The following is a 21,230-nucleotide window of genomic DNA, read 5'->3' as shown; positions in this document are numbered from 1 at the left end:
TTATTTCCTTTGTGTTTCTAGCCACTTCTTATGGTTTCTTGCCATTTCAAAAAGATCAGGAAAGGATGTGAGGAAATTATGCCTTACTTAAGAACTCCACTTATTTCTCATGCAATACAGGGCAACACGGTAAGATGCAAAACAGGTTTCAGAAACTATGACTAAAGGATTTCCTAGGTTTTTTTTCTGTAATTTGAGTCATCAACTTTAAGTACTTAATCTTCCTAGTAAGCATCAGCAACCATTCTGGAGAAGTTCTGTCTTTTATAGCCATCCTTAATGTTGCACCAGGAGAAATGAAGAAAAGAGAATATGAATGAATGAATGAATAAAGCAAGTATGATTTTATTTAGTAATCTCTAGTGTAATGTGTTAGTCCAGCACAGTCCTCTGCCTTAGTTTTTGCCTAGTCTTTCATTATCTTGGTCTCTGCCCCTCACCTTCACTCCGCTGAAAGGAGCGTCTACATCACATTCAAAAAAAGGTTAATGTTGAAGATTATTTTTGTTACACCACACAGACAGCACATGATATACCAATGCTCCACAGCCACTTGAGGTGGCTGCCACCTCTACATTTAGGCTGTACATAACATGTTTAGCACAACCAAAGTTAAAGAAAAGCAAGGATCCACTTTTTTCCTGCACATTATTTCACAGAGAAGAAAATGGCAGATATATACCTGTGAAAAAAAATGTAGTGAAAAGCAGCAGCCTTCAAAAAAATAAGAATAAAAATCAGAGGAAAGATTCAGCTCAGCCCAATTGGCCTCCCATATTCTTTTCCAGATTACTCTAGATTATGCATCAACTCAGGCCAACATCCTACTTTATATTCACCTGTGTATGGCAGATGGAAGGGAACAGAAAAGTCAATGCCATTTTTTAACATATAAAGCTAAACCACTCCTTTTCTGACCTTAATTTTTCGAAGAGTAATTTGTACATTCCTTGAAATTGAAGCACAGGAAGGGAGTTTTGCCTTGATTAGACACCAGCTCAGTAAAATGGATTTCTTCTTTTCTCTGTTGTGAATTGTACTTCCAGTACCTTCATTATAATAGATAAAAGCTACAGCATTTATTCATGCTTTGCCATTTCTTCTTCCCCTACATTGTTTTCCTACATTGCCCAAGAAAAATATCTCGGGTAACACAAGGAGAGACCATTTCAGTGTCAGGCAAGTTACCAGCTCCTTGTGTTCAGTGAAGTCGTAAAAGCTCCTGAACATGTTAAAGCTTCCCCAGAAGCTCTGGCAACTGCTTGAGGCCGAGTGCAGAATCATTAATCAGACAAAAATAAATAAAAAAGGCTTCAGTCTCATGTAAAGAAATAAAACTGCAAGACTGTGACAATCACAAACTATTCTAGTACAAAATCACTGAATATTTTATGGTCTTTAGCTAGTCATACTTTATCATTTTTCCAGGTCTGTATGGGTGACAGACAGATGCATAAACATCGCTTATTCGCCAACAAAATACAGCACCTTTTCTGCCTCACTGAAACCAAAATAGATACCCATCTCATTCATAGACAACACAGCACTCTAAAATTACCTGTTGAGCTCTAGTGTTACAGTTGCTAAAATGAACAGAAAAAAAAATATGGAGATCTTTCATGATATACCTGTCATAAATACACAAGAGGGAGATGAACACAGGCTGAGCTTGTTTTTGTTTCAGAACAAATGTGATCTCGTCCAATGCCCACGCTTAAGAGATTAAATGTTGTTCTCATGGGAAAATTTTGACTGTGTTGTACATGTATTTAATGTATTTTTTTCTTGAAGCACCTCAAGACTCACCCTGACTAGCAAGGTACGTTATAAAGTAATAGCAGATCCAAGGCCAGTTGTTGCATTTATAAACCTTCTGGGGATAAAACAACCATTTGTTGAATCCGTAAGGACACACCTAAAGGACACACCAGGTACTGACAGTCTACTTAGACTATTTTCCACTTCTAGCCCTCCCCCTACACCTTAAACATTGCTTCAGAAAGTTCACCCCTGACACTAACACCTTGCAGGCCAGACTCTTGTTTAGGAGAGTTTTGTCTTAAACTCATACTACTGGGCCCAAATTTAACCTGAGTCTCTCCCCCTTACCCCATCGTGGGAAACACTTGACACAGCATAGGGATTTAGGAGAGACTGAGGTGGATGAAAGTGGGCCATAAAATACAGTTCAGCTGAGTTCCGAGTTAAATTTAAGTTCACATTTAAGTTGTAAGTACTAACTGTTGGAGAAACACAGCTGTTTAAGACACTGGAAAATTAGTTCAAATTGAGAAGTGAGCTTAACTGAACTTCAGTTTACTTCTGACTTAAAGCACATCACTTCCTCAGTGCAGCCTTTATGACTTTACTTTTGATTCTCGTTTCTCTGCACTATAAAAGACACCAAACTAAACCAGAGAATTCCCCCAGAACGTATGCCTTCTGTGGCTGTTGTAGTTGCAGGCAGCTGTGCAGATAACACAGTTAAACTCATCTAACCTGTGTCAGCAAACAGGCTAGATCAGTCCTCAGTTTCAGCATTTGGGACTACAAATCTGGCCTCCAGCTGCATTTTCTGCTTTCACCTTTCCTCAGGATCCACCATCTGGCACAGATTTTAATTATGAGGCATCTTTTAACTGAATTATCAGACTTCAGGTCAAACCTCTGGTGAATGCTTTCTTTTGCTAAAATTTAGCAAGTTCAGACAGAGGGGCTTTGCCACTCTTACTGTCCTTTCAGATGGATCTCCATGAGTAGTTCTCTCTTTTTAATACACGTTACAGTATGGTTGATTTTGAACTACCACAAAACCCTATTATCTCAAAAGATCTTTCATTCATAGAACAATCCATCTTTGAACTACTGCCAGATATTTGGAAGAAACTTTCCCCCGCTCACACACATTAAGAATTTGTCACAATGGTAAGATCACTACAATCACTAGATTGTCATGAAGCTTAAAATCCACACATCTCAGGGACAAGCTGTGTAAAAAGACAAGTACCTCTAAAGGGCATAAATAAGACAATTCAATGAAGTAGTGATAGTGTGCATAAAGTGTTTCCAGATTCCAAACCACAGCATCTTGGATATTATTGCAGTCATAAAGGAAAGCTGTTATTAAGATTAAAATCATTATTTCAAAATAGTAAGGAATGCCAACTGTATCATCCACTAGGCATCATATAACTAAATAAAACATTAACGCTGCACATCAGAAGCAAACTCAGGAATATCAGCGTGGGTGTATCTTTAACTCAAAAGTATATCAGATCTCAGACATACCCAAACCGCATAACAAAGTAATTCCAATAGTGTTTTGTTTTTTAAAGACCTTCCAAGCAGTTTTACATAAGGCATAAACAGGTTAAATGAGATCTTCCTTAAGAAAACAAGGTAACTACTCATCTGTGTTTATGATGAATTTATATTTGACATCAATGTGTTTATTGCATCATTCATTAGGTATATTACCCTAAATAAGGGCCTCTTACCTAAATCAGAAAGGCTTTACAAGCACTTTATGTATATTGAGATAATTCAAGAGCTCTTCTGAATGAGCAACCTAATCTGATCTGCCTGTACTGTTTCTTCAGGCCAGGACCTGTCTCAGTCCTGTTTGATCAGAGCTTTTCTGTAGAACCTGAAAGTGGGGAACATCTTCCAAAGTGTCAGAAAAATCCTCATTAAAATGTGAACTTCAGGCACACTTTCCTCACAGGGCTTTAATTTCTCACTGCACAACCGTTACACATGTCATCTTATTTCAATTTGAAACCCTTCCTAATTATCATTATATCTTGTTAAAGAGTGAAAATTCACCAAGTAGTGTATTTCTCTAGAGATCTGTTTCCACCAGAGAGACTTTGTTAATATGTGCAATCTGATTTACTGTCCTTCATTCATCAAGGTCTAAGGCTATTCTTCTGCCAGAATCAAGCAGGGAAGCTAGCTATAAAATAACAAAATAATTCCAGTATTTTTATTCCTTCTTTACAATCTTTAGCATTTAAAGCAGATTTTCCCTGTTGCTACCTATTTGCAGCCATTAAGCTTTCTGTTCAAATAAACACCTCAATAGTATTGGCTAACACACCAGTTCTCATACATGATAACCACATACCAAGTTCAGTTCCCTTATAGGTGGATGTTTTCTCAGGGCGGATTCCCAAGGCTGGGATCCTTGGGATCCCAGGAAAAGGGGCAAAGAGCCTGAAGTTAAAGAACATGGATTCTTCCCCAGGTGGCACAAGCCAGCATGCATCCTGAGGCAGGAAGTTCTCTAGGAAGCCGCATCACCGTATTTCATCATAAAATCAGGACCTCACACAGCGCACCAGACAGGACTAATGTCCCCATAATCTCCTTGGTAAACCCAAGTCTATTTCAGGCTATATTTACACAACTAAATATCAAGTTAAATTAGAATAAAATCTTATCTAATCCCCAGATGGGCTAGAAACCAAAACGGAGCAAGTAAACACAGTGATAGGAAACCTGGTGTTTGAAGCTCTTCTACTCTGATGCACTTACCCCATGACCTAAGACAAATCTTTTCAACTCTTTCTGTGCTTGCTTCTTCTCTTCCAAAAGCAGAATTCACATTTCAGAAGTTGTGGAATATAAATAATGTTTAACAACTCTGAAGAGTACATAAGTAGCACAAAGTTACACATATGACTAGTTAGTTCTTCACTATGAAATTAGATAGTAATTCTTACATACAACTAATTCTGCAATTAGACTATGCTTATCTTGAAGCACCACATAAACCTCAATACTGAGAAAAATGTAAGCTTTATACTACATTCAGCAACACAAACTAATAATTCAAATCGGTGTTGAAATTCTCAATAGAAAGTACTGGACAAAAAAAGCAATGCAGTCTTAAATCTTAAGATAACCCCTCTATTCTCTGGAAGAACCTACCCACAAATTTGTCATCAAGCACTCTGGAAACTCTCTTTTCTTAGTACTACACTTGCATGAAACATCTAAATTGCTGAAAGAGTCAGCCTTACACCACAGTACAATTCTTTGCCTGGCAATTGGTAGACCTCATGCTATGGACTCTGGAAGCAACAGAGACCAACTTGTGTGTGATCTATTAACATTCATCCTTCATTCTGAAACCCTAGTGGCCAGTCCAATTTTATATTTATGAGCACTACTCCAAACAAGCAAAAGGCCTCCTGCTGCTTTCTGCAGAATGAAAGCATGTGTCTGACAGGAAGCAGAGAAAGCTATTTCAGGATTATTCACTTGGCTCAAAGTTAAACAGGATTTCAAGATGAAAACGTAGCAGGTCCTTAAACCAACATAACACCTTTGGATTTTTTTGGAAGATTTAGTATGAAAAAAAAGTAAATTCATATAATTTGTTAGCTTAAAAAAAGACAAAAAAAAATTCAATTTGACGTCTTTGATAACAGCAATCTGGGTAAAAGACTCTTCATTTACTTAGAAGAAAGGACTTTCTGCAGAAGATAAGGATCCAGGTTAACAACAGGTTAATATCTGTCATCTGACTGAGATCAGTGTCTCCCATTCCAGTGGCTAACGTTACAGGGGCTACAACAATTAAACCATAAGAAAGCCATAACCAGTGTAATGTAATAGTTGTATTAGTCAGGCAGATCATTTTACATGGGTATTCTGAAAGATTCCATAAGGATTCCAGATGTAAATTCTTGACGAAAAAGGAAACGATAGAAGTGTCTCAAAGATTTATTTTTACTTTCTGTTCAGCACAGTGAGCACATGGTAGAATAATGAGTCCATTCATTCATAATTGCAGATGTTTCACACATCTTGCTGAAACGTGCATTAATGTGTTATATGGAGCTCTCTCTTCTGTTTCCAACGTGTTACAATAATTATTCTTTGATTTGCATGTTGGAAGTGTATACATGTATGCATAAACTCTTCTGAGCTCCTGTTACAGTTATCACTGTTAGAACTCATGTCAGTCACAAACTAAATTGTCTCACCACGGGAAGGTAGGGATGCTGTTGTTATTGATACACAGCTACACCATTTACACTCCAATAGGCTCTGTCAAGCCAAGGAATTAAGGTTCATTCCTGCACACTACACAGTGTGAACCTGTTCACTGATGTTGGCTGATAACAGCACCTCAAATAACATCGATATTTATATTACCATTATAAGATTACTTCCAGTCATTCTGGAAAGTCCATAAGATAGCTGGTTCCTATGTACAAAACTTTCATAGTATTCAAATAAACTATTTCAAACAAAGCAAGAAAACATACTAAGCAACAAGAAAACTTCAGTTTCTAGGGAATAACAAAAGGACATATAATTTTTTTTAATCAAGTACTAAAACTCTTTGGATTAATTTACTTCCATTCCACAGATTTTCATCCCCTTCCCTGCTGGCACACAAATCTCACTTCTTTTCCTGTTCTTTCTTCTTCCTTGTGCCACAGATCAGGATGGTCTCCTATAAAATGCTGCATTCTCTCTAGTTTTATAATGAATGCTTTATTAGACTGATATGCTTCCAAAGACATTCCACTTCTAACCATGTTGCCCAAAGATTATGCTTTACATCTTTTTCAGCCCTGCCAACTTCTCCTACCCAAAGTTGCTCTGCCAACATACTTGTTTTTTATTAGTAACGATACCTCCATTTGTAGGATCACTGCATCCCATTTCCCTTCATCTCTTGTAATCTTCACACAGATCAGTTGTACAAAGAAGTCTAACCAATGCTTTTTAACTTGAGTGCTTGTGACTAGTCACTTCAGTACAGTCATAAACTTAAAACAACCTGCTTAGTTTTCAGAAGGCTCAAGCCCTTCATCCTCCACAGACTGTAACATATGTTTTGCCTCTCCAGTTGCTCTAAAACAGGATCTATTATTTCCCAAGGCCTTGGTATAGACTCGGGTGCTCAACTAAATTGCAAACTGGATCAGATCAGAACTTGGACAACTACAAAAATATTTTTATCAAAGCATTTAAATCTCACCACAAAGAACTAGTACTTCTATTTTCATGGTAGAAGAGATTAACGAAAGTAGCAGTAACCCTTTCCAGAATCATTTGGAAAGCCAAGACCAAAATACAGACAGTAACAGGGTGAAAATAAGTTACTGAACTACCAGTGAACAGAGTGTGAAGCTCTAAGTTACTTTCCTTTAAACAGGATAGCACTTCAAATCTGCACGGAGTTCCCATTTCAAAGTAACTTTATTTTGCTTTTGATTTCTTTTTATGTTACCACTGCAACCACAGCATAAAGCCTTACACTTTAGGAATGACTGGTACCAAGTGGTAATTTGAAGAACTTTCCATAAGCTTACTCCAGGAATAAGTGCCTTGTACACAGTGTGACAGCCCTCATAGTTATATTGCTAGAAAAGCACAAAGAAAGGGATTCAAAAGGCTGCTGAGGGGTTTTGGGTGTTTATTTTTATTTGCTTGTTCTGAGAGATGTGTGCCTGATAGGATGAGGGTGAAAAATACAAGAGAAACTCTTGAATACTGTAAGGTAATTGGCATCTTGGTCTTCATCACAAGTTCCCTTGAACATTGTGGCTATCTTTGGTAACAAGACTATAGAAAGAAAAGCAAAATTTATCCTGCCAACAACCTCTTTCCTCTCATGTTGGTTAAATTACTTGTTGAATGAAAAACTCATCATAATTATGAAAGCTACAGCTCAAAATTCTCATTATATAGCATTAAAAATGCCCTACAGGGGCTGTGCTAACGGGCCCAGTCCAAGGATCTTACTTGGGCAAAGTTGGCACATGACAACAGTAGCAGACACTAATCTGAAAATAGCATGTGCCTCACAAAGACTTGAGAGAAACCTTATTTGGTACGTTTTGTTTTACACAAACTGATTTGTTTTAAATACCTGAAGTACTTTAGATGTGCCCCCGGGTTGCCCCCCATATAATAAGCAAAGAATTAAAATAAACCCCCTCATGGGATCTTTAGCACCTTCTCCAGTTTAGGCACAAGATGGGGATCCTGAATGTCAGGCAGCACACCTCAACCTCCTGGGCACATCCTCAGCTACAGAGACAGACAGCATGTACAGAAGGCACAAAGTCCTCAGCTTCCCCTCCGTGCCCGCAGCACTAATGATCAATTCCTTCAACACAAATGGACGCAACAATATTTGTGCAAGATGCCTTCAGTTCAAGTGGAAGGGCGGCAAGGGTGTGCACTGGTAGGTAACAGCTCCTGCAGATTACTAAACTCTTTATAATGGTAGCGTTCTTTCATGTTTGGTCTACGTTGACATGGTTTTGCTGCATGGACTGCAACAAAGGTCTCACTATTCAGGGAATAGCGAGACATTTTGTTTTAGATAGAGATTTGCACTTTCACATGCTCACATACAAGCCACACCTCACACACTGCTCGAAGATTCCAATTTTCCACTATACCACTGAGTTTTCATATAGTTAGCTTCAAATATTACCTACAGCAGGAAAAAAATTGATGTTTCATGTTATTTTATTACAACAGAACATAATGAAAAGTTATTGACATTCCAACTTTTGCAGAAAAAGAGAGAAATGGCAATTTTGAGGTCTCCACATAAAGCAAGTTGGCCAATCCTGCCACGAAAAAAAAAAATGGTACAATAGGTCTTTTGAGCTTCTAGTATTTCCCAGCGTTTTCTATCTTAACTATGGATCATAGACAATTTTTTTTTCGGTTACAGCTAAGCACAGGTAACACTGAATAAAATTAATGATGGATATAGACCGACATTCTCATTCATCAAGTCTGCATCATTATTCTTGCTGGAACATAGGTAAAGCTTATTCTTTCCCTATAATTTCTACCTAGTCAGAATGAGTTAAGAGGCTTGCACTTACAATGCATACATGATACAAAATGAATTATAAGTATGACAAAGCAGGAGAGAGAATTAGTAATGATGACTGAATCTTAGAAGAGCTTCTGATTCGACTAATGAAGGCTCTTAACATGAACTTTACAGAAAACTACATGAATCTGAAAAAGTGGGGTGAACACTGAAATGGCATCTGTCAAAGTCTCACAAGCCAACTCTTAGCTTCCAATCCAGGTGAGAAATACTAGGAATACAGTTCCTTTAGGACTTGGGTTTTTCTGCTTCTAGTCACTGCTAGTCGAGAACAGTAACAAAAGACCCAAACAGATAGCAAAACAAGTTACAGGAACATTCTGGATTTGAGCTAGAGAAGGCACATGTTAATTCACGCTCAAAGCAATTGAGTTCATTTACTTAAAACGCTTACTGTAGTATGCTATAGTCCCTTCAAAGAATGAAAAACTAACCATGGACTGAGTGACTCATTACAGGGTTGGAGCAGGCAGGAATAAGTGACAAAGCCCAAATCCACGTTTTCAGATAATTAAGCTATTGTAGATTTTTCATATGGGTGAATGCTCATGAGACAACTGATACAAGCTATTAGCTGCAGCAATGAAGAACTTAATTTACACAAATAATAAATATCTTATTTTCCATCAGATTTTTTTTCATGACTAAAGGCAAAGGGGGAGTATGAGAAACAAATTTGCCATGAAAAGCCGCTTTTCACCCATGTGGAAAAGTCAAACTTTCCCAATATGGTGATTAAGCAAAAATTAATGATTTTGCCTGGAGGATGCGTTTCTTTCACTGTGTTATGAAAAGCATCTTCTATTGAACTAATAGCAGGTTTTGTGTGGAAAGGTAATTTTTCTCTGGATCAGGAATTAAAAGACAGGAATACTTCAGAACATACACTTTCTTTAATATGAACAGTGATAACATGAAAAGTGATGGGGGTTGTTTCATGGTTTTTGTTGTGGAGAGTGGTTTTTGTGTTCTTTTTTTTTTTTAAGAGTTCTACATTCTTTGTATATCACATTTAAGCTAAAAACTAAACATCAATTATGCAAAACCTAAATGATTCTGTACATGACATTGCATTAGACAAGCTTTGAATTTTTTCCCTTGAATACGAAAGGCTCGTGATGCAGACACTGAAGCAATGAAACAAAATCTACAGAAGAAAATGGAATTATATAGCCTTAAGCATTATGGTATGTGGAGCCTGCATGCTGTTCTTTGTTAAACAAGTGCCATATTCCCTGTCTGTCGGGGCTCCAGTTTTCAGCAATAGTTCAGCACTGCCTCTCTAAATGACACATAGCAAGGAAAATAAGGTTTTCAATGAAGCCTTACACAATTAAAATGGTAAATATTTCACATACTATTCTGGTGTCTGCAGGAGGTAAAGCTTCACAGGGTGATAACTTATCCTCCACAGCCAAAGGAAATGAAGCAGTTTCAGCCATCAGATGGCATGCCTAAATACGTGCTCCAAAGGAGATTGCACATGCTTTGCTTCAGTAAAGGGGGAAAAAAAAAAAAAAAAGAGAAAGGAGAAGAAAAAAAAAAAAGCAGGAGGTGGGAAAGAAGCCAAATTACAAAGAGAGCAGCTCAATCTCATAAGACATGCAGTAACTGTGGGTCATACTGTACAATTGATTTTTCAGCAGAACTCTTCTTTGATTTCTATAGGGAGTTTAGCTTAAAAATTGATGAGACAATATGCCCTTATTAAAGCAGCTATGTTGGGGGGGGGGGGGGGGGAACCTACCTGTTTAATTTTCACCCCTGCTCCCACTGAAGTCTGAGAAAACCATCCATTCCAATAGAACAAGATCATCTCTCAAGCCCAAATTTTTAAAAGCTCTTTGTCACAAAAAGATAGTTTGCAGAACAGGATCAATACAACTGCTTGCAAATAAAGTTTGGCAAGTGCCCGAGAACTTGCAAGGGTTGGAGCCCAAATTGTTGGATGGGTTGTTCAGAGTTGCTTGTCTGTACCCTCTGCTTCAGAGATACAAGGAGTAGGGTAAATGAAACAGAAGCATGAGCAGAATGCACGCGCAGAAGCGCAATTTATCTGCACCAAGTGTACCAATTTATTAACTGGGAAGCGATCAACATTTTTCTGTGCCTTTATAACATTAACAGAGTGTAATCCTAGCAAGATTTGGCCCAGGATGTGCTACCTCCTTCGGCCGTAGGTGGGAAGGTGCACTTACTGAGCTAGCCACAGGAGGGCTCCACCACCGCTCCCAGCACGCCAGTCGGGGATGAGGCAACTAGAATAGGAAATGAGAGTTTGCCTAGCAGGGTTATTTAAACATGCAAAAGCTCCATTATAAAAGAGTTAAAATGTTTCGAAATACTATACCGCAGTTAATAATAGAAACAACTTACTGAAGGATTTTACATGTCACTGGTTCTTCAACTTTAAAAACAGAGGAACAAGGAAAGATCAGCGTCCTTGCCTACCTCTCTGTCTATAACTGCCTGCAAGAGCAAGTTAACATATTTCACTTTTATATGTCATACGGGAGACTTCTGCGAGTGTGCACAAAGGCTGGTGACTTTGTGCAGTGATTGTGCACCATTTATACCAGAATATTTGAGTGTTCAGTCTAAGTCCCCACTCTGTCCCCGGCTGCACACAAGTGGTGCGCGTTTTCTCCCATAAAGACCAAGAACAGAGATTAAAACTAGATATGAAAAATATTCAGTCACAAGGGTGAGAGAGCTGGAAGTTAACAACATGACAGCACCACGTACTAGAGCTCAGCAACAAAAAAAGGTCCAAATACACAGTGCCTTCTCTGGAAGACAAAAATAAACCAAACCAACTCTTGTCTTTGATTTTCCCAACCACTTTGCAAGTTCACAGAACAGTTTTGCATAAAAAAAACCCAACCCAAAACGAAAACAAAACAACCCAAAAAACCCAAAACAAAAAGCAAGGGGAGGGGGGCATGTCACAAATACCGACAGCAGCAATAGCATTCCAAGACTGAAAGAAGAGATATTTTGGAAACACCTGGTATAAGGAGCATTATTTGTAGCATAGGTGTTTGGGATCCACCCCCAAAAGGCTTCATAATCTTGGTTCACAACTATAATATGCTTAATCCTGACCCTTGGTACAAAGAACAAAAGGGATAGTCCAGTGCAATCCTTGAGAACACTCGGACAACAGGACTCAAGTTTCTCCACTTTTCCAGCCCTAGTTTACCACATCTTGCTAAAAGTCAAGTATTTCATTTTGCTCCAAATAAAAGCAAATTTTCTAGGGGTTTCTGCCAGAATGACAAAGTCAGCAGGATTTCAAAGTGCAGCAGGAATTTAAAGAATAAAGGAAGAATATCCCATCACCTGCAAAGCACTGATAATGACAGCAACCAAGCTGGAGAACCACTTGGAATATTTAATCTGGCTGTGGTACAGATTAATTAGATACCAACTTAAAAGTGCTTTAAACATGAAAAGCACAAGATAAGTGTGTTATCTTCAGCCTCATCACCACCAGCATTACGCCTAATCCTAACGGTACAAGGCACCTGGTGATACACTAAGTTATTACAGTGGAGAACTAGTTCCATGCTTGCACGGCTTCCTGCAAAGCCGTGACCAGTTTTCACATTGATTAATAGTTCAAGTAGCTTGAAGAGCTTAAAAAGACAGCAAGACCGAGCTGCTGTATAGTTTTTTATCAAATATTTGGCCAAATATATTAAACACACATAAAAAAAACCCACCTTTATCTGCTTTTAAGCAAGTGGCAATCGATTGTTGATGTTACCAAAAAAACCACCATTCAGATCAGCCCAATGGTACAATTTCTAATGTATTCTGTCTAAAAAAAAACAAAAACAAAACAAAAAAAAACCAAAAAAAAACCAAACAAACAAACAAAAAAACCCAAAACAAAAACCAGTACCAAAAAAAGGAATAAACAAACAAACAAAAAAATCATTACAATAGTAGTGATTTTCACTTTTAAAGGATCAGGAGCTGTTACAAAGCAATTAACAATTCCCTTTGGCTTTATGAGGCTACATATACAAACATAACTCCTAGAGCCATTCAGGTAGATTAGAGAACACTGGTCCAAAGATTAACACCTCCCTTTGAAAACCACTTCTACTGCAACAGTGGGAGAGTAGCACAGAGCAAGCCTTCTATTTATATACTGCTGTTTAGATCAAATTCAGACAACAGTACACTGCAGCAAGTGGCCTCTCCAGATTCCAATTAACTCTTGAAAAAGCAGCTTTCACTTATAGTGATGGGAGGAAAAAGATTCAAATATTCTGCTGTCTGACTGCACATCAGTCACAGGGAAATGTGGTAGAATTACACTGTATAGAAAATAAATGCATGCTTTTCCTTCAAAGACTATAATCTCTAGCTTCTATATGAAATCTAGCTACATTCTCCAAGATAACAGAAGCAAGGATAGGCAAACATAACTCACTTCTGTGGTTCAATAAAGTCTCTCAATACACAAGTACAGTACATGGACTGCCACGGACCACGGACCAGGACAGTGCCTTTCTGCACAGTTCTGAGGAATTAAAAACATTTCACACTTGCAATAACCACATTCATCAAATATTCCACCAAGAAATTGGACTGCAGAGTAAAGCCAGAGAAAGTTTCAACCAAGATGTGATTTATAGCTTCTATTCTTAAACTTAATCCATGATGTGTAATAAAGCTAAGTAACGAAAGAGATTAATACCATAGGATGTTAGATTCAGAGGTTTGCTGCACCCTTCAGAATTTTCTGCAAGTTATTATGCTACTTGAAAATACGTCCTCCAAACTGTGAGAGCCTGGGTGTGGGGAAAGTGGTGAAAGTGGTGACTGGGGGGCACTACCTTGCCTTAAAGGATGGAATATAGAGAAAGTTGCACCAAGTAATATTCTCGGTCAGCAACAGAAAAGCTTGGGGATGGACATAATCATGGAGGAGACAGGAAGTGCTAGAGTGCCCCAAAGCGTGCTACCTACATCAAAAAAATGTATTTATATCAGTTTGACATCTCAATGATACAGAATTAACCTAAAAAAAAAATAAAATAAGCTTGCCAAACAAAAATAGGAAAAGAAAAGTGGGACTTAGGGACTGAGAAGGTGTTTCCTTATAATAAAAGGAAACCACACAGCAACCATGAAACATTATGAAGTGAATAGCACACTTTCCATGGAAAAACAAGATGCAGTCATAGGAATACACTAGTATGCAGGAGAGAGAATAAGAAATCCCAAAGGTCTTCAGTTCTCCTATCAAAAGCATTCAGGCATTATTTTATAAGTAACTTCACATACAGATACACAGACCTTCATTAATTCAACCTCTTGTTGAAAGGAAAGTATCCAACAGCAAAGCTCCATGACACAAGGCCCAGTGAGAGAATGCACAATAACTCAATTTCATTTGGTTTCTATCCAGACAAACTGAGGCAAGTTGATTTTAGATTTAGATAAGTTTCAGTTTTCCAAATCATCACTGAAAAATTCTGCAGCCTTTTCCCGGAATCGACTTTGTGACTCTCCTATAAAACATGTTTGAGATATACCAATGGATTTTATATGCTCTGCCATTTCTTAAGGTGCCTCATTTATTCATTGTTTTAGAGCCAAGGGAGCACATGAGCGCATACCCGATCCCCTTCTGAGCAACAGGGTCCCCCAAATTACTGATTTCACAAGGTAGGTAGTTCACATGAGTGTCAACATCGAATCCGTGATAGATGTCTAAATATAACAAACTTTATACTAGATGATTCTGCCTAACAAAAGCTCCAAGCATTTGCCATGACTGGCAAGTCTTCCATTTCAAAAGACAGGGTGTTTTCAGTGGAACATCAGCAACTTGGTTACAGCACTGTTGGAGTAATACAAGACAGGAAGATCTACCACCAGCTTTTACATAGGTCTTTCATATAAACAAAGTGTTCTGCACATAAATTGAGAGATATTTCAATAGAAATGTTTGCATTTCAACAGAAGTCTACTTTGCTGTTTTCAAGATCAAAGAGACTTACATTAACATCATCTGGCTTGCAGAAGAAGAACACACTTAAAACCCACCCAGGACTAAAAGCTTAGTGAACCACCAAAAAAAACACAGCCAAAGAAAGGAACAGGAAAAAGAATGGATAAACCAGAAATAGGAGTGATTACAGATTAGCCTGGCAAACTGAACATTTCTAGGAAGTGATGATCTGCCACTGTGTTGCCAAAATTAGAGAAACTATGTAGGAAGCAATTAGCTACTGTAGCTTCTCCCTACTTAAAATGATTATTCAAGGCTATATTGCAATATGCAGTTGGTCATACCAATTCAGTATGTAACTGTTGGCACTAAAAATACCATTTATTCAATCTCAACTTCAAGAATCAAATTGAGTGGAGAGAAATAACAGTTCTTTACTTGACCCATTCTGCATTTCTACTCCCATTTGATGCCCAACACGCAGCTTTGTTGCACATATTGTATGAGTGTCCTCCATAATTAAAGCTTTATTTGAACCTCCCCCCTCCTTCCCACATCACTCTTGGTTAGATCAAAACAGTGGAGACAAAAACTGAAACATGCTTGGGGTGCAGAAGGAGAGAAGAGAGACTATTTAACGAAGCTGGCTAATGGTGGTGAGAAGGAAGGGGGTTGATTTTTGCGTCTCAGAACTGCTGAGCCTACAAATATTACTGAAATCACATCTGGGAACAAAGCTCTGCTTTAAGTAAGTTCACCCATGAATGTTGCTAAGCAATGGAGAAAAGACGAGGGAGAGGGAGAGTGTCTGACTTCAGGATTAGAAGGATAGATAGGAGGTATAAAAGTAAGGCTTCTATACAGCCTTATTTATATGAACTTTCAAGTTCTTTGTTTTTATTGCCTGTCTTCCAAATAATTTGTACTACAATTAATCTGATCTAGTACACCATTTATACCAATGCATACCCAGCACACAGAGAATCAAGCTGCATCCTGGAGCACTGGTACAAGCAGTAACGCACCAGAACGTCAACATCTGTCTCTGGATTAAACAGGTAAGAATCAGAGAAATTGCCCTGATGAAACTACTATAGAATTTGATGTGTATAATTTAGAGAAATATTGCAGACACTTGTTTTTATGTAACTTAAACTAGGTACAGTATGGAAAATGCTTGTGTTAGATACAGCTTGCTCTAACTCTGTTCCTGTGCTAGTAGTTACAGAAAGGTGTGGTATTTTATCAGTTAAAATAGATAAATGCTGTATCTTCATCTGATTTAATCAAAGCTTTTCTGCCTGCTCTCTACTGGAATCTTGATATTGTAACAGTTTCTCATTCTGCTTTAATAAGATTACTTCTAATCTTCAGGAAAGCAACTATATGTATTCAACTGTAGACAAATACACTGCCTCATATTACTTCACAGCAGAAAACATTTGTTGCCTTGTTCAGCTAAACGCATCCGTAAACTACAGCATGTACATTTGTAAAGCATGCATTACAGGAACAGTAAATTAAATTCTTTGTTTCATTTTTACATGGCAGTACTTTGTGGGGAGTTTTTTAAATCATCATAAATACTCTAGAATGCTTATCTCTATTACCCTGAGTTATATTCCGTATGCTAAGGCATGTGCAGCCTTCTAGGTCATTTCATAGGCATTAAACTTTTACTGTATACCTGTCATTTTAACAATGGCTAATAACTCATCTGGAAAGAGCGTGACACTTGTTGCTGAGTAACAGATGTCTGCATACACAACATGAACTAGTAGCATTTCTCAGCCCAAGATCCTAATTATGATTAACTGCCTAGTCAGTATTCTAGCTAAATAGAACATGAACACCTTTTCCAAAATTCAGGATGTTCTAAATATGATCACTTCTGCGGCACTCCAGCACTGTTCTCTGCACATGGGATGCATTTCTCTGATGGGCAAATGGTACTTAAGAGACTGAACAACAAAGGCTGATCAAGAATATTCAGTCTTGTACTCAGATTTTATTTTGTACACCTTCCATTAGTATTTTTAAAAAGCAGAGATTCTGAACCAAATATTTTAAGCTCAGAGGCTCAGACAACATACAAAGGCAAGTTAGGGCACATGCTGAAGAAACAACCTAAAAGTTTTCCTTTGAAAGGTCATAAATGAATGACAGAGATTGGAAAGCTTCCCATACCTAACACAAAGTAGGTCAACCTCTTTTACTATATTTTATTTACACACAGAGTCAACAGCAAATCAATGGGCAATTGCTTTTACAGCTGAACGGCCACACTCAAACCACCCTTCATTCTCCAAGAAATCATATAGCCAGTCCACTACACAGTGATCAAGTGGATATATAAACTAGGCTGGGAGAAAGATCCTGTGGACAACCATGTTACCGGTTTCTTATAGCAAACCTTTTGAAATGGATGACAAGTAAAAAGCATACAGATACACATGATGCTGAATGCTACGTTGCCTAATTAACCTTTTTTCCCCCTTTTCCTTTTTCTTAATGAAAAGCAAGGAAGGCGAGAACAAATCTTTTCTATCAGCAGCAGCAGGGTTTGCTGCAGGAAGATGATAATTCCCTCCTGCTACTCTGCTGACAACAACCAAGCATTACAAGGAGGAGCAAGGCATTTTAATCATGGAATTGAAAACCACAGCAGTTTCTAAAGCTTCACCTCAACTTGGTTGATTTACATTAATTTAGGATCAACTGGCTTACAGTGAAATTATGCATTGAAGATAAGGGAGGAAGAAAAACTCAGTGTAATTTCTAGTTTGCCTGTGCATAAGAGGCACATGTCTATGTATAGAAGTACTTTTGGAGTATCCTGGATAAGCAGGGACCACCGAATTCCTCAAAAGCACACTGCAAACTTGAAGGCTCCCTAATTACACAGGAAGTGGTTTATAAATGCTGTACTTTAAGATACAGAGGATTAAATGGAAAAGATGAAAAATGTTAACAACTGGCTAGTCAGGGTCCAATCCAATGCCTGCTGAAGTCATCAGAAAACATGTGACAGAAGCCTAGAGGTTTTGGCTGTGGCTCTTTCATCAGATTACCATCATAACAAAGGCAGCCCATAACAGGCTTCTAAAATAAATGCAAATTTTGTGTCGAAAACAGGCGCCCCCAAAATTAACAATTTGAGCACACAGCAGCTTACAGGCAGCAGCTTTGGGCATGTGGCACAACATCTGTTACAAAAACACTAGAAAGCAGACCTGCAGCAAACTGGACCACTGCCAGCTCTCAAGATCTCCCCCCCCACCAAGGCTGTCAAGTAAATGGACAGATGGCAGCCAACGCGCTCACAGGACAGTTAGCTCGGTTAACAATCAAGTATGCTAAGTGATTTCAGCTCCACTGTGCACCAAGCATTGTATTTTCTATTGAATCATTAACACTATGTCCTAATAGGAATACAGTTTGGTACGAAGAAACTGGCAGATACTGTATTTTGCAAGACAGTTTCTCTGGAACAATTTGTCAGGGAACATCAGATCTGCCTTCATGAATAAAGTCAGAATCTGCCAAGTCTACTGGGCTTTGTTCATATTCTACAGTATTTGAAGAATGAGGATGGAAGCAAGCATTAAAATGCAGATCAGTTAACGGCACAAGCTGCTCCTCAGATGCACTCAGCTGAAAGAGCAGAGTAGATGTTAACAGCACATAGGATATTGTATCACAGTGGCTCTTCTGCCTGCCTGGTGTGGTACATGACACCGAGTTCTTCTGGACAGGAGCCTATGGTCAGTCTATGAACATTACACAGATCTTCTCTCAGCTTTCTCTTTCTATTAGAACACTGGCTTTCTTCAGAGATGTTTATAGGGCATCATCATAGCTATAGTATGAAAATCAGCAGTATCAGCCAAGAACTAATATGCCCTGCTCTTCAGTTTCAGACATGGAAAGGTGTTAAAAATGTTTGGGAGGGGGGGGGGGCAGGCCCAAGATCTCTGCCAGGGCACTGAACTCCTTAGCAGCATGCTCTATAGAGCTTTCCTCTCTGTTGAAAAGATAACTGAACAACGCAACCACTGGGATGTGATCATCAGAGCAGGGAAGGCAGAGCTACAATTTAACTAAACACAAAAAGTAGTGCAAACCTTTCAGAAACTGAGACAGGGAAACAACCGCTTTTTCTGACTCAACTCAATGAAAACCTGATTAGACCTTAGTGAAATTTACTTTTTGTTTCCAGGTCTTCTTGAAGAAAAAAAAATAAAATCTTCTGATGTCACAGCATCAAGAGAGGAGAGACATCACACAACCGTGTGGAAATAGCTGGAAAGCAACTGGTTTTCTTGGCACTAATCACATGGTAAACCTGCAAAAAAAGCCATTAAAAAACAATGTCTGCTTCAAAGCTACTCATTAGGCTGGATTAGCAAAGCTCAAGTTCGAGTCTTGCGTTTTATTCACAGGGTCCACACTTTCCTCTTATCTGTCTCCTTCTAGTATCTGCTCATGAGAAAAATCACGAAAGAGATTTGTTTTGGCTTTCCTCAAAACCTTTTTACTGCCATGGATAGATAACGCATTCTATCATTACTCCCAAAAGAGGCATGTACAGAGTACTGCTTTCTGAGTGTGATTAGGTACAGGTAGAAGAGAAAGCTTTCACTGGAGAGAAGGGGAAGGGCTTTTTGTTGTGGGTTTTCTTTTCCTCCATCTGTCAGCTCAGCAGCAGTGACGGTACCAAATGAAGTCTTTCTGCTCATTCAGCATCTGTGGTCTAATATTTGCCAAGAGTTTGATCTTGACCTTTTGGTTTGTGCCTACAGTACCCAGGATTCCCCAGTGGTCTCACAGCCAAATATGAGGCTAGTTTAGGATTGCCGAGCTTGCAAAATCGTACCACCATAGACTATGTTTTGTTGCCACAAAACCTAGAATGCTTGTATTTCTCAGATTCTTCCTATACTCTGCTTACAGTCCAATAAAATTATATTTTGATGTTTTTAGGAAATAAAGCAAGCAATTCTTATCAAAACACAGCAATCTGGGAAATTAAAATTGCAAAGAAAAACCAAAGAACAGGTGGTAAAATTGTGTTTATCATTTTTTTCCTCTAGTTATCCAATATTCTAGCCATGCCAAACTACTTCATTTTTACCTTATATAATGCTGGACAAAGTGAAACACCCAGAAAACACTGTAAGAAATACAATTTTGAGGCCAATCTTAACTATGGATAAGCAGGTCTAAAATAGTTGTAGATGATGTGCACGTATTAAGGTTGAAAACTAAAAAATGGTATATATACCCTGGAGTTCAGTTTTTATGTGCACTCTTTTCCCCATATCCTTATTGTTGCCTATAGGATCCTCCACTTTCTATTTCCATGATTCATACAATCATGCAAAAGCATTATGTTTATGTTGCATAAGGTTGTATAGCAGAATGTCTGCAGAATGAAGTACACTGATTAAAATAATTTTTATAATACAATTAAAGACTCAACAACACTGCAATTACAATACTTGTAAAACGCACCTACGTGGAAAGCTATAAAGTTGGAATGAACATGACAGCTTGATCCCTTGTTGCACAGATATACAATAATTCTTAATCTGTTCTTGCCTGGGCAGGTAAGAGGTTGTGTCCTATTCAAGATTAATTAAAAGGAACGCTTGTTACTTCTGAATGATGTCATGTCTAGTAACATTCATAAATTAATTCATGTCAGTATTGGCCATGTTGTGTCATGATTTATTTTTTTTTTAGGTACATCATGTACTAATTTTTGACTGAGATTATTACAGATTGTCTACACATTTTACAATCTAGAGAAAGATTATGTACTTTTTATAAAGCACCAGTGAATGTATAAGTTGTTTTATTACTTCTTGTTTGGTTGGTTAGTTTGATCTTTGTCAGTTAACTGGGCTAAGTCACAAGGCATGAACAGATTACGTGCTGTTTGGGCATCTATAACATTAACGCAGAGTGGTTATCACAAAGGCTCAATGCTACCTATCCTTAGTTTATCGCCTCAAGGAAACAGCACTGTCTCCAACACCAAATCCAAAATAACATCACATTAAACATGCAAAATCCAAGAAGGTCTCAGCTTTAAGCATCCTTTGATCTTTCATAACAGAAGGAAGTGTAAACCAAGATCAAGTCTATAAAGTACAGATCAAAGTGCAGTCTAGTTCCTTCCCTTCCAACAGCAATTAAAGACTGGAGATAAATTTCTAGAGAAAGTTTTTATATTTATAGGTTATTTTTTGCAAACAGATAGTGTGCTATTCTAATTTAAAAAACAGCTTCTGGACACTGTGGCCCATGTTCCTCCTAGCTCTAGCTTGAGAATTGTTCTTCCTCACCTGACATGAGCATGCATGTTAGTTTGGA

At 38.1% G+C, this 21,230-nt stretch overlaps 1 long non-coding RNA gene across 1 annotated transcript; it reads left to right on the top strand.

Annotated features, from left to right (window-relative positions):
- The first annotated feature begins 15,070 nt into the window (after positions 1 to 15,070).
- On the top strand, positions 15,071 to 18,403 carry LOC134167110 (uncharacterized). The gene is made up of 2 exons (XR_009966079.1): positions 15,071 to 15,910; positions 17,372 to 18,403. It is a non-coding gene; the product is annotated as an uncharacterized LOC134167110 (long non-coding RNA).
- The last annotated feature ends 2,827 nt before the right edge of the window (positions 18,404 to 21,230 follow it).

The sequence above is a fragment of the Pezoporus occidentalis genome, unplaced genomic scaffold, assembly GCF_034315485.1.
Source record: "Pezoporus occidentalis ecotype Australia unplaced genomic scaffold, CSIRO_AGI_Poc_V1 ctg11, whole genome shotgun sequence".
Taxonomy (NCBI): Eukaryota; Metazoa; Chordata; class Aves; order Psittaciformes; family Psittacidae; genus Pezoporus; species Pezoporus occidentalis.
This window is presented reverse-complemented; position numbering and strand designations above follow the sequence as displayed.